The sequence below is a fragment of the Leptopilina heterotoma genome, unplaced genomic scaffold (assembly GCF_015476425.1).
Source record: "Leptopilina heterotoma isolate Lh14 unplaced genomic scaffold, ASM1547642v1 Lhet_305, whole genome shotgun sequence".
NCBI lineage: Eukaryota > Metazoa > Arthropoda > Insecta > Hymenoptera > Figitidae > Leptopilina > Leptopilina heterotoma.
This window is the reverse complement of record NW_025111009.1, coordinates 603,917-617,802: the sequence shown is the minus strand read 5'-3', so window position 1 is coordinate 617,802 and position 13,886 is coordinate 603,917. Positions and strand designations below refer to the sequence as shown.

Here is a 13,886-nt window from a genome sequence, read left to right as displayed (position 1 = left end):
TATTAAAAATAGTGGATTTATAGACGGATTTTACTCAAAAACACTAAAAAAAATTGAATTCTGAAAAAATTATAAATGATTGCATAAATTCAATTATTTTCAAAAGTAATCAAATTATTTTACAAAATATAATTAATTTATAAATTTTAAATAAAATTCTTGGCAAAATTCAATTCTTTAAAAATTTTTAATAAAATTTTTGGAAAAATTTCAATTATTTAAAAAAATTTTCATCAATTTTATACGAATTCTATTATTTACAATTTTTTTTATAAATTTCTTCGTTATAATTTAATTATTTTCAATAAATAATCAAATTTTTTACAGGCATTGAATTATTTTCATAAATAATAAAATTCTTTTTGGAATTCAATTATTTTCATAAATAAAATTCATCGCAGAATTTAAATTATTTTTTAATAAAATTTTAATCAAATTCATCGAAAAATGTGATTGTTCTTAACAATTTCATTAAAAATCTTAAAAAGAAATCAATTATTTAAAAATGTTTTGATAAAATACTTTATGAGAATTCAATTTTAAGAAACATTTAATAAATTATTTATTTTCGTATTTAAATAATTGAATTCTCGTAGAATTTTTTAATAAAAATTGATTTAAAAGTAAATTTCAGTTAAAATTTTAGATTTGAATATTTATTATTCAAATTGAAATTTTTGTTAAAAACACTAAAAAAAATTCAATTTTGGAGAAATTACAAATAATTGCAGAAATTCAATTATTAAAAAAAAAATAAAATTCTTTTTATAAAATTCAACTATGTTCAAAATTTAAAAAAAAAATTCGTAAAAATCCCAATTATCTTTATAAATAACAAAATTCTTCTCCAAAATTCAATTATTTTCATAAATGTCAAAAAAAGTTTGTCGTAATTTCAATTATTTTCAAAAATAAAATGCATTTTTCTAATTTCAATTATTTTCAATATCTACAATTTTAATAAAATTTCCCAAAAAGAATTCAATTATTTAAAAAAGTTTTTAACCTTCGCGCTACCAACGATTTTTTATAACGCGGGCTCCGATTTTCAAAAATAAAATTCATCGCAGAATTTCAATTATTTTTTAATACAATTTTAATCGAATTCCTGGAAAAATGTGATTGTTTTTGACAATTTTATTAAAAATCGTCAAAGAAATCAATTATTTAAAAAAGTTTTGATAAAATACTTTATAAAAATTCTATTTTATGAAACATTCAATAAATTATTTATTTTTGTATTTAAATAATTGAATTCTCGTAGAATTTTTTAATAAAAATTAATTTAAAAATGAATTGCAGTTATAATTTTAGATATGAATATTTATTATTTAAATTATTGAAATGTTCAAATAATATTTGAATATTAAAAGCATTATAGCATGAATTTTAAGAAATAATTGAATTTTGAAATGGTTTCAAATTAAATTCTTTGAATATCTTAATTTTTTTTTTTTTTTTTGTTTTTATTGTTTATACTCCTGCCCTATTGGCCTTACGCACTTCGACAAGAGTCCCCGAGAAATACTTTTTTTGGATTAAGCATAACCATTCTACATAAATTTTTTAGAATATCTTAATTTTTGATACTTTTATAACCAACAATTCCGTTGAATTAATTATTTTAAAAATGTTTAATTGAATTTTTTCTGAAACTATTTGAAGTGTTTATTTTTGAATACGTATTCAATTGAAGAATTTCTGAATAATGGAAATTTCGTAAAATTGAATTGTAAACAAATGGATTTGAAAATTGTCAAAGAACTTTTTCAAAAATTATTAAAGATAATTGATTTAAAGAAGAATTTTATTTAAAAATTCTAGAATAATTGATTTGCAATGATGAAAATAATTTTAAAAAAGTTACTGTAATAATATTCTTATAATATAAAGCAATGATTCTATCACTCGGTTATCTTTAATTTATTACAAAAAATGAAAAAATTGATCACTCTGAGTGGAAGACTCGGAGTAATCAATTTCTTCATGTTTTATAATAAATATTCTTATAAATAGTTAAATTTCAAAAAGGTTTGAATTTGAAATTTTTGAAAATCTTGATTCCTGTGGAAAAATAATAATGATTAAATATTTATAGGAAAATGAAGTTATTGATGTTTTCAAATAATTTTACAATCGTTTTTAACAAATAGAAATTTTGTAAATATTTTTACCAAAATAAATTAAAAATTTCTTGAACAAAATTTGATTTATAACATTTTTTGTTACTTAAAACTTGTACTTTGTTTGTGAATTGTAATTGAGAAGCAGAAAATGTGTAAAATTTTTTCTACTTTCTAATTTTAATTTTCTAACAATTTTTTAATTTTTATTTTAGAAAAAAGGAAAAAATAGCTGCATAATTTCAATTTGTCAAACAATTAAGTTTTTCATATTAAAAAAATGATAATATTTTGCAGGATTTACATTTGTTAATTACCTAAAACGTTTGTTACAAAATATTAATTTTTTTAGAAACAAAGAAATAATGAATAATAACATTAATCATATTTTCAGATAAGTAAAAAAATTTTTAATTTTTTTGAAAAAAAGATAATATTATTAAATTTAAAAATAGGAAAAAATTAAAAAGACTAAACAGAATACGACGATTATTATAGTTAATAATAATAATAATTAAGAATTAATTTTTCTAAGTAGAAGAAGACTGCTTTAGTCAGACAGAAATACAGTTTAAATGCACTGCCAGTACTGGAAAATATCTCCAATCAGACAAAATTATTTTGTTCTTTTTAATTTTTGTAATTCTAGTTTCAGTAGACGTGACCAGTAGTAATAACGAGTTTAAGTCAGACAAAGTTTATTTTTATTCCCAGTAGTTTTATTACTCAATCAAAATGATAATTGGTGCTTATTCTTTTACTGTATGAGAAAGAAAATTTTATATTTAGTTCAAAATTTATTTTCATCTTGTATTTTTAGTAACACTGATAGAAGTCAGTTCAGGTTCAAAAATGGATTTTTTTTAATTATATTCTAGTTTATATTTAAAAGATATAAAATAAAAGTTGAATAAAAAGTTTGAAAATTTAAGTGATAATAAAGAAATAAAAGAATTTAATAATATTGTAATATTCTTACTATCACCTGGATACTTTTTAATAAATAAATAAAAGATAATATTAAATAATAAATTTAATTAACAATAGAAAATAATAAAGAATAATGAAAGAGAAATAAAGAAAAAAATTTCATAACGAATTTAAAACTGCGATATAATTCAATAAGGAATAAAATGTAAAAATGACGGATAATCAAAACAAAAGTTTCTCCAGATAAATTCTTTATTATTTATTTTTTATAAAAAACAATTATTTGAGTTTCAAGTTTAAAATCCCCTTTGGTGATAAAGTTAAGAATTTTATTCAAATGCAACTTTTAATTGTTCAAAATGATGAAAATAAAATTCTCCATATTTTTATCAAAACGCATTTAAAATTTTAATCGTACTTTTTTTTACTACAAAATATAAAAGTATGCAGTTGAACTAACTTTTGCTTCAATTGTTTGTCGGATTTTCCCTTAAATGAAATGTAATTTAATTAAAAAATTTAATTAAAAAAACTTACGTTATTCAAGAGACAAATAATTTTTTTTAATGATAATACTGAGCTATTATTTATACGAGGAATAAAAAATTACAATTAAACAATAGTAATTATTTATTTTTAATTAGTTAAATTAACTAAAAGATCTTAATTTTTAGTTTCTTAAAAAAAATTTACTAAAAATTGTTATTATCACTAGTTATAAAAGTTTGAAACGTTGAATAATAAAATCCGTGTTAAATTTTCTCTTAAACATTTCGAAATTTCATTTAAAGCAATTTCTCAACAGAATTATCGAAATTCTCTCTAGGCAAATATTTCCTTCTTATTTTATTCTCTCATAAAGAGGAGTGAAAATAAATACATCAAAGTACTGTTTGTAATTGTAAAATCTTGTTTGAAAAATAATGAAGAATAATAAAAAAAAAAGTAAAAAAAAAGAAGAAATGCGTGATTTGAACAACAACTTTGCTTGCATTGTTTTTTAAGCAGTCGATCTTTTTTTTACGAAAAAGAAAAAATACATGAAGCCTTTGATTCTAATAAATCTCATAAGATAAATCGATACTTTCACTTATTGTGAGAATTCGTTTAAAATGTTTTCACGTTAACGAGACAAATTTTCCTACAATACAGTAATAACAATGATAATAATAACTTTAATCTCTCTCGTCTGCAAAAAGGGAAGCGAATTCAATATCAGGAAATGAAAGAAAAAAAAAGTAAATAATTGTCGACAAAGAAGAATTTTGTACGTTTTTATCATCATAAGAAAACGAGAATTGAAAAAGAATTGTTCGACAATTAATTTTAATAATTTGAAAGATAAACACTCAGACCTGATTTATTTTTCTGAGAAAAAAGAATATTTATTTCAATTTCAAACGTAAATTTTATTTGAAACAAATAAATTACTTCCAAGGATTCTTTGAGACAAATATGCTTGTTTTAAATTAAAAAAATTTTTATCTGCATTTAATTAAATATTTTTTTAGGATGAAGTAAATAAGTGAAATAAATGAATGAAAATTACTGAAAAATAATTAATAATTTTAAAATTAGAAATTTAAAACAATAAAAAAGTTGAATTTTTTTAACTTATGCAATTTTTTACAATTGAATAATAAATAAATAATGTAATATACATATTTTTTATGCGTAAAGATTATTAAGTTTATAAAAAAATAATCTTAAAAGTAAATAACTGCTAAAAATAATATTTATCAAAATTTGTTAGTACCTATATGTTTAATTTGTAAATATTTATTATATATGCAGAAAATTAGCTAATTGAAAATGAATATTTAAGATCCATTAAAAATTAATCTGTATTGAAATGCATTTTCATAATTTCCATTAATACGAAATAAAATAATATCCTTCTTATTAAAATTATTTCTATCGTACATTTAAAATCACCTTTTTGATGAAAATGTGTTTGAATTTGAATTTAAAAAAACAAATATTGTATATATTCGAGGTAATTTCAGGCAGTTACGAATGAATTCACTAATTTTGTCAAAGCAATAATGAGAAAATAAAAAAAAAAGTTTATTACTTTTAACTTCATATTGAAAATGGATAAAATCCATTTATAGCATTTTAACAATGAACACAATAAAATTTTTATTTTTAACCCTTGTATTACAATTCCAGAATATTAATTTTAACATTTTCTTCTTTTTTCTATATAAAATTTGTCGATTTTTGTATTTTATTCAGACTTCAAATACCTATTGAATTTTTTGATTTTCATTTGTAGAATATATTTTATTGTGATTCACGAATGTTTTTATTTATATTATTTAAAAATTTATTATAGAATCATTCTTGAATTTCTTGAAAATCTATTATTTACAATTTTTTTAAAATAAATTTCTTCGCAATAATTTAATTATTTTCAATAAATAATGAAATTTTTTACAGGCATTGAATTATTTTCATAAATAATAAAATTCCTTTTAGGAATTCAATTATTTTCATAAATAAAATTCATCGCAGAATTCCAATTATTTTTTAATACAATTTTAATCGAATTTCTCGAAAAATGTGAGTGTTCTTAACAATATCATTAAAAATCGTCAAAAGAAATCAATTATTTAAAAATGTTTTGATAAAATACTTTATGAGAATTCTATTTTATGAAACATTCAATAAATTATTTATTTTTGTATTTAAATAATTGAATTCTTGTAGAATTTTCTAATAAAAATTGATTGAAAAATGAATTTCAGTCAAAATTTTAGATTTGAATATTTATTAATTAAATTTAAATTTTTGTTAAAAACACTAAAAAAAATTCAATTTTGGAGAAATTACATATCATTGCAGAAATTCAATTATTTTCAAAAAAAAATAAAATTCTTCCTATAAAATTCAACTATGTTTTAAAATTTGAAAAAAAAATTTCGTCAAAATCCCAATTATCTTTATAAATAACAAAATTCTTCTCCAAAAGTTCAATTATTTTCGTAAATGTCAAAAAAATTCTTGCGTCTTAATTTCAATTATTTTCAAAAATTTTCCTAATTTCAATGATTTTCAATATCTACTATTTTAATATAATTTCCCAAAAAGAATTCAATTATTTAAAAATTTTTTTAGTAAAATTGTATGCAAACAGTTAATTATTTCCATAAAAAATAATAAAAATTTCACAGGAATTCAATTATTTTCATAAATAATAAAATTTTTTTAAGGAATTCAATTATTACCTATGTTCATAAAAAATAATTGAAAATTTTATAAAATAATAATTGAATTCAAATGATGAAGATAATTTTGATGAAGTTACAGTAATAATATTCTTATAATATAAAATAATGATTTTATCTCTCGGTCATCTTTAATTATTATAAAAAATGAAGAAATCGATCACTCCGAGTCTTCGACTCGGAGCAATCGATATCTTCATGTTTTATAACAATACTTTTATAATAAAGGTTTGAATTTGAAATTTTTGAATGTCTTAATTCCTGTGGAAAATCCTGTTCCAAAAATAAAATTAAGAATAGAAATCCAGTTTCAATGCACTGTACAATGATTTCAGTAGTAGAAAATATTTCCAGTCAGACAAAATTCTTTTTTCTTTTTAATTTTTGTAATTATTCTAATTTCAGTAGTACTGATCAGTAGTACAAACGAATTTAAGTCAGACAAAGTTAATTTTTATTCCCAGTAGTTTTATTAGTCAATCAAAATGATAATTGATGCTTATTCTTTTAATTTGTGAGAAAAAAAATTTTGTATTCGTTCCACAATTTATTTTCACCTTGTATCTATAGTAACAGTGATAAAAGTCCGTTGAAGTCAGACAAATATTAGTAATTTTTGATTAATTACACTATCAGTAGAGAAAGATATTTTTAGTCAGACAAAAGTTAATTTCTTTCTATTTTCTTCTCTATTATTTACGAAAATCAGTCTTAGTCAGACGTGTAATCTTTTCAAATCTAGAAATTTTTTTTTTTTCAGTATAAATTTTTATTTGATAATAGACAACTAGTCGGTTATTTGAATCAGAAAATTTCTTCTTCAGTGTATTATTATTTTTTCCAATTGTAGAATTTTGAAAAAGACAAAAACACTATCACTTGTCTAGAAGAGAAAAAAGTAAAGCACTTTAGACAATTGAAAATGTTTATTTTATCATTTTAAATCTTGTACAAAACAATATATATATATATATATATATATATATATATATATATATATATATATATCTATATATTTTGGAAGTCGGGTTTCTTTGAACTGAGATGTTTCACCTTATCGAAAGTGCAAAGTGCAATCTTGTGTACCATTTAAAGGGTCGTTTAAGAATGCAAGTACCCTGAAGGGAGAGTAAACCTTCTCTTGCTCAGCTTAGCGATGAAAAGCTGTTTCTTACACGCGATAGCTCAGGATATAAATACGATTATTCAACACTAGCCTCGAGGCAATTTTACCATTATGTTTATGCCTTTATCTAAAACGAAGTGCGGTTCCTAAAGAATTTTTCTAGACATTTTTTTTTCTTACAAAATTCATTTATTCTTTACTTCATGTATTTTTTTGTTTCTCTATAAAATTCAAAATACAGAAAAAGTAAATCAATATTAGATATTCCCAAAAAATAGGGTGTTTTTATTTAATTCTTTCAATTTTCTATTCATTCCATTATTAACAATTTTTTTTAGTTATTTTTTCCTTTCTGTTTATTTATTAATATTTAGCTACATGTTTTTATTTTAATTGCTTATTTACATCTCTTGTACAGGGAGAGTAAATAAATATAAATACTTATTTACATCTAGGTATTTGTTTTAGTTTTATTTATGATACCCAAATTTTATATTTATTTTATTTATTTATATTTATTTACTTATTCATTCTATCATTTTCTCTCTATTTATACATCGCATTTATTTAGGTATATTTACCTTTTTCTATTGATTTATTTATTCATTTAAAATTATTATAAATAAGAAAATATGAAGTCATAAAAATTAATTTTATACCGAACTTTTATTTCAATCATAATATCTTCTAGACAGAACTATAAAAGCGCAATAAAATTCTGTTCGAAATGAAATTTCCTGCAAAGATTATTATTAAGAAACGAAAGACCTTAAAAAGGAAAAAATTAAATTAAATTAAATCTTCAATACCTGTATATTTATCGAAATAAATAGAGAACTTTTTTTCTTTACGAACGACATATATTCTCTAAAAAAAACATACCTTAAAATTTCATTAAATTACTTGTCAAGGAAGACTAAATCGATCGTTGAATTAAGATAGAAAATAAAAAGAAAAAACTTTTAGTAGTTAATAGTTGAGCCCTCTCTCTCTCACTTTAAGACTCTCAAACCTTCAAGTCCTTTTTTTCCACAAAGCATCGAATTTGCAAAGAGTTTCATTTGAAAATAAATTTAATACGATTTAAAATCCAGCAGCACTGGGATAAATTTCTTAAGAGAAGAAAAAAAAACATCTTCTCATTCCTCGTGGTTTACATTTTCCCTGGCCATCGAACCCCAATATGTGATTTTATTTATCCCATTTGGCCAGAAAAAAAAGTATCTTGCGTGTGCAGATTGAAAATTATTCCCGCAATTGCTATAAGAGACGGAATTGACATCGTTTTCGAACACCTTATTGGAATTCAATTCTAATCCCTGTACAATTTCCTTCTAACCTTTTAAGCCACGTGATTTTAGAAATAACCTAGAATATTATCAGATCAATGGACAAATATATTGTAACAGATAAATCGAAAAAAAAATTAATTAAAAATTTACATTACATCGATCAACAAGTAATCAATTTTTAAAAATCAACATTGTATTTTAAACGTCAAGAAAGTAAAAATATTTCTGTAAACAAAATTAGGTCAAAAGTCGTAGGTTAAGAGATAAGATACAAAATTTGAAGATTGCGATCATATCTTAAGTGGAAATTGTAGGTTCAAAGAAAAGTACAACTTTAAATTTAGAACTAAAATCACAGGTCAAGAGACTCTAGAAACTAAAATTTCGGTTAAAAATCGCAGGTCAATTTAGAACAATAGTCGAACAAAGAGTAAAAATAATTTAGGTACAAAATTATTAATTTTCAAATTTTAGTCAAAAATTGCAAGACAATTTTTAAAAAAATTTTAATTTTCAATTTTTTTTGTAGAAGAAACAAAGAAAACAAAACTAGGTAATAACTTAGAGGTTAATTTTTTTTAAATGTAAATTTTATAAATTTAGTTAAAAATTACAGGTCAATTTTTTTTACAAAAAACAAAAAAGCAAAAATGTAGGTCAAAAATTAGAGGTAAGTTTTTTTAAAAAAAAATTTTCAAAATTTTAGTTGACAAATTGCAGGTTATTTTTTTTCCAAAAAAAAGCAAAGAAAACCGAAATGTAGGTCAACAATTAGAGGTTTGTTTTTTAAAATGAAATCCTCCAAATTTCAGTGAAAAAGTGCAAAGTCAATTTTGTAGGGGAAAGGCATGCATGTTGTCCCACTTTCATTATTTTTTATTCTAAAAGTGCGATAATTAAAAAAAATTGCAGGTTGACTCACTTTACGACTTGCAGGTTGTCCCACCTGCAATTAATAATAATGCAATTGATAATTTGGAGTAAATTTACACAATTTCCGAAATTTCATTTTCTTTTCATATTTCTTTTTTTTTCGTTTGATTTTCAATTAAAAAACAAATTTTTATTTTTCAGACAAATTTTTTTAATTTTATTTATAAATAAATTGTTTAAAAAATTTAAATTTAAATTATTATGTTCAGAAACATGGAATGTAAGTGAAATTTAATAAGACAACATACCATCGCAAAGAGGACCTGAAAAAGCTACTAATTCGACTCAGAGATAATTTAATTTGGCAAAAAATAAAATGTTTACATCAAATTTTAAAAATGCTTTAAAATCAACGTTTCGAAATTTAGTTATTCCATATTATTATCAATTAGCAACAATTCGCGCGCTAAAGTGCGCAGCTATAACTTTATAGGATAAAATTAGCAATTTTAAAAAAAAGAGAATTTTAAAAATTTGTAATTCAAAGTTTTGTTCAAAACACTAAAAAAACCAATTTTGGAAAAATTACAAATAATTGCAGAAATTTAATTATTTTCAAGAGTGATAAAATTCTTCTCATAAAATTCAATTATTTTTCAAAATTTTAAAAAAATTCTCGTCAAAATCCCAATTATCTTTATAAATAACAAAATTCTTCCCCCAAAGTTCAATTATTTTCAAATCAATTTCAAATTCCCAAAAATTGTACTTAAACATTTAATTATTTCCATAAATAATAAAAATTTCTCAGGAATTCAATTATTTACAAATTTTTTATAAATTCGTTCGCAATAATTCAATTATTTTTATAAATAATAAAATGTTTTTTAAGGAATTCAATTATTTTCATAAAAAATAATTAAAAATTGTGGAAAATAATAATTGATTTAAAATGATGAAAATAATTTTGAAAAAGTCACTGTAATAATATTCTTATAATATATAAAACAATGATTTTATCACGCGGTCATCTTTAATTATTATAAAACATTCTTGTAATTTAAATGATTTAAATTTGAATGTTTTGGGAAATTTTTATTCCTACGGAAAAATAATATTTAAATATTTATTTAAAAAGAATTTATTGATGTTTTCGAATAATTTTTACAATTAAAGAAATTCGTAAATAAATGTAACAAAACGTTTTTTAGAGTAAAATTTTTTCCTTTATTTTCTAAAAATTTAAAAAGTTTCAATTTCATTTTCAATTAAAATTTGTAATTGACAAATAGAGTAGAATATGTAATATTTCTTTTCCAAAAGAAAAGAATGAGTTTCTGAACAATATTGTTATTGAGAAATATAAATTATTCATAAAATGGATTTTTATTTTCTATTTCTAAATAATAATTTTTCAACAATTAACAATTTTCTATTTTTTATAAATAAAAAGGAGAAAAATTTGCATAATTTAGATCAGTCAAACGAAATTTGTTATGGAAAAAAACATATAATAAACACGATTTATTTGTTAATCATAATTTTTTTATATTTTCTAATTTTAAATATTATTTTATTATAAACCATGAAATAATACCTGCATTTTTTCGATCTGTCAAACAGTATTTTTTAAAGAAAAAAAAAACAAAAAAACAAAAGCATTCACAAAAACTAACTTTAATGTGTGGACAGATAGAATTTCTGTTTAAAATAAAAATGTTGAAATTTGAGTAAAAAATTTTAGGTTTTTTTTTTGTTATAAAAAGCAAGAAAAGGCGTTAAAGTGAAGGGATAAGAACTTAAAGAATAATTTTTTAAAATGATGAAGTAAATATAAAGATTTAAAAATTTAGGTCAAAGGTAGAGTAAAATAGGAAAATACATAACTTTTGAGAACTTATAGCTTTGAGTAGATAGTTTCATGAGTTGAATGAAAATTGATTAAAATTGTAAGGATTTTTGTATTACACGAAAATATGAAATAACAACGACATTTATATTGTTAACCGATTATGGATGATGAAATTAGTGAAACAGAGAGAAAGAGATAGAGAGAGAGTGCACTGAGAGAAATGGATAGTCAGATTTTGATGTTAAAAAGATGATGTTACACGATACTATCATTATGCTACTCCCAACCATCCCAGATGCTAAAAAAAATATAGTTATGCTACCCCGTACTACCAAGATGTTACTCCTGATGATATTGATGGTAACGGTGACTATCTAGATAGCTGTCTGTATACGTAGCATTAAAGATGGTCACCCTAACCACAATTATGTTACCCACTACTATAAATTTCTCTCCGTGTGAGAGAGATAGAAAATAAGTTGCATTAAATTAATATACATCATCTATACATGAATGTTAAATTTGAATCTGCTGGTTAGTGATTTAAATCCAGTTCTCTGTCAGACCGGCTGACCAAAATCGCTTGTAACTATTATATAACAAATACACTGAAATTCGAGCAAGTATTTAGTTGTTCGCGTGTAAATGAAATTTCGATGTTATTATGTTCATTATAAAATCAAACTGCCTTTCTTCGAAATTAAATTAATTTTACATATGTTTTCATATCGGATGTCAGTTCATTATTATTTCCCTAAAAAAAAAAATTTAGTACTCATTTTTAAAAGTGATGAAAATAAAATAAAAAATATCTCAAAATTAAATTAATTTTACATTCGCTTTCATATCGGATATCAGTTCATTATTATTTCCCCATAAAAAATATCTCAGTGATATTTTAATATTTATTTTAAATTAAATATTTTTTTATTCAATACTTGTTTTTAAAGTGATGAGAAAGAAAAATTTTATTGAAAATCTCACTTTACTTTGAAATAAGAGAAAAAAAATGTTATTTGAAGGTAGAAATTAAAAATCAAAAAGAACTTTAAAAATTCATATTAAAAAAATAGAAATTTTGCCAGGATGGAAATTATAGAAAGAAATACAAGATAAATAATAAATTAACATAAAATTTTTAGAAAAATCAGAAAGAGGCTAAAAATTATTAAAAATTGTATGAAAGTAAAAATCAAAAATAAAAAAGGAGTTGGAAATAAATATTATTTGAAGATGAATGTAGAATGTAGAAATTTAAAAGCAGGAAAAATATTTAAAAAGTTTAAAAATAAAAATTTTGAAAATTCATAATTATTTTAATATGAGAATTAAAAGGTTCGAATTATTTTTCTTTATAGGAATATTTTTCTTTGAAAAAGAAATTCTAGAGAAAAATTTCAAAAATAAAAATTATAGAAATTAAAAGAGAAACTCAAGGGAAAAAATAAATTTTATAGCATCTGAAGGTAAAAGATAAAAAATTAAAAATAAAAAAATATAGAATACAGAATTTTAAATTAACCGTATTTTTTAAATAGTTGGAAAACAATTCTAATTTTCTACCTTCGCTCTTGATATAAATTTTTTGTTTTTACTTTGTGATTTTTTTTTTGTTTTTTTTTTAAAGTCCGCGCATATTTAACTGTCACACGAAAAAAGCGAAATGTGTTCCTCTAGAATTTTTTTTTTGTTCGTTTAATCTAAAAAATGCTGAAGATGTTAAAAAACTCTCGAGAACTGCTTTTTATTTTTAAAGAGGATGAACCAAAATGAAATTCAACGATAGACGTCGCACAGTGAAATGAACAGTCGAAAAAAAAAATTAACCTCATTGAAACACATCTCCACGAATTTTTCGTTCCAGTTAACCTAGAGACTCTTTTTGAAGCTAAAGCCCCCTTTTTTTCAAAGCCGACATTAGCACACGAGGAGATCTCCTAAAAGCGTTTCATTCTAACTTTTAATTTTATGTATTCTTAATAGGGCACTTTTTCAAATTAATGCGCCATGACAAATACTCTTAAATTTTTTTTCGACAGTTTAATCTTTTTTTACAAATGGTTTCAAATTTACTTACAATTCACATTTAAATAAAAGAATTTTGAAATTTAATTCTTTAAAGTAATTTGATAAAAATGAATTTTTAAAATTAATTTAAAAAGTGAATTTTGGAAAATAATTTCATAATTAAATTTCTCAATTCTAAAAATGTTAAAAATAATTTATTTAATCTTTTAAAATAATATTTACTAATATTTTGATTTAAAAAAGTAATAATAGTTGAGTTAAAAATTAACACTGTAATTTGGAAAATTAAAAGAAATAAAAATTTGTTTTAAATTAAAAAAATTTTAATTGTTTTAAATTTGTGTTTTTTTTTTAATTTTCTTAAATATTTCTTGTTTTCAATTAAAGAGAAAATTTCAAACATGTTGTTTGTCGAGTGGTGAATATTAATAT

The 13,886-nt window shown here is 21.1% G+C and overlaps 1 protein-coding gene across 2 annotated transcripts in view; it reads right to left on the bottom strand.

Annotated features, from left to right (window-relative positions):
* The window catches only part of LOC122504579 (metabotropic glutamate receptor 7-like), a 330,791-nt gene that overhangs the window by 196,754 nt on the left and 120,151 nt on the right, over positions 1–13,886 (bottom strand). The window lies entirely within an intron of this gene.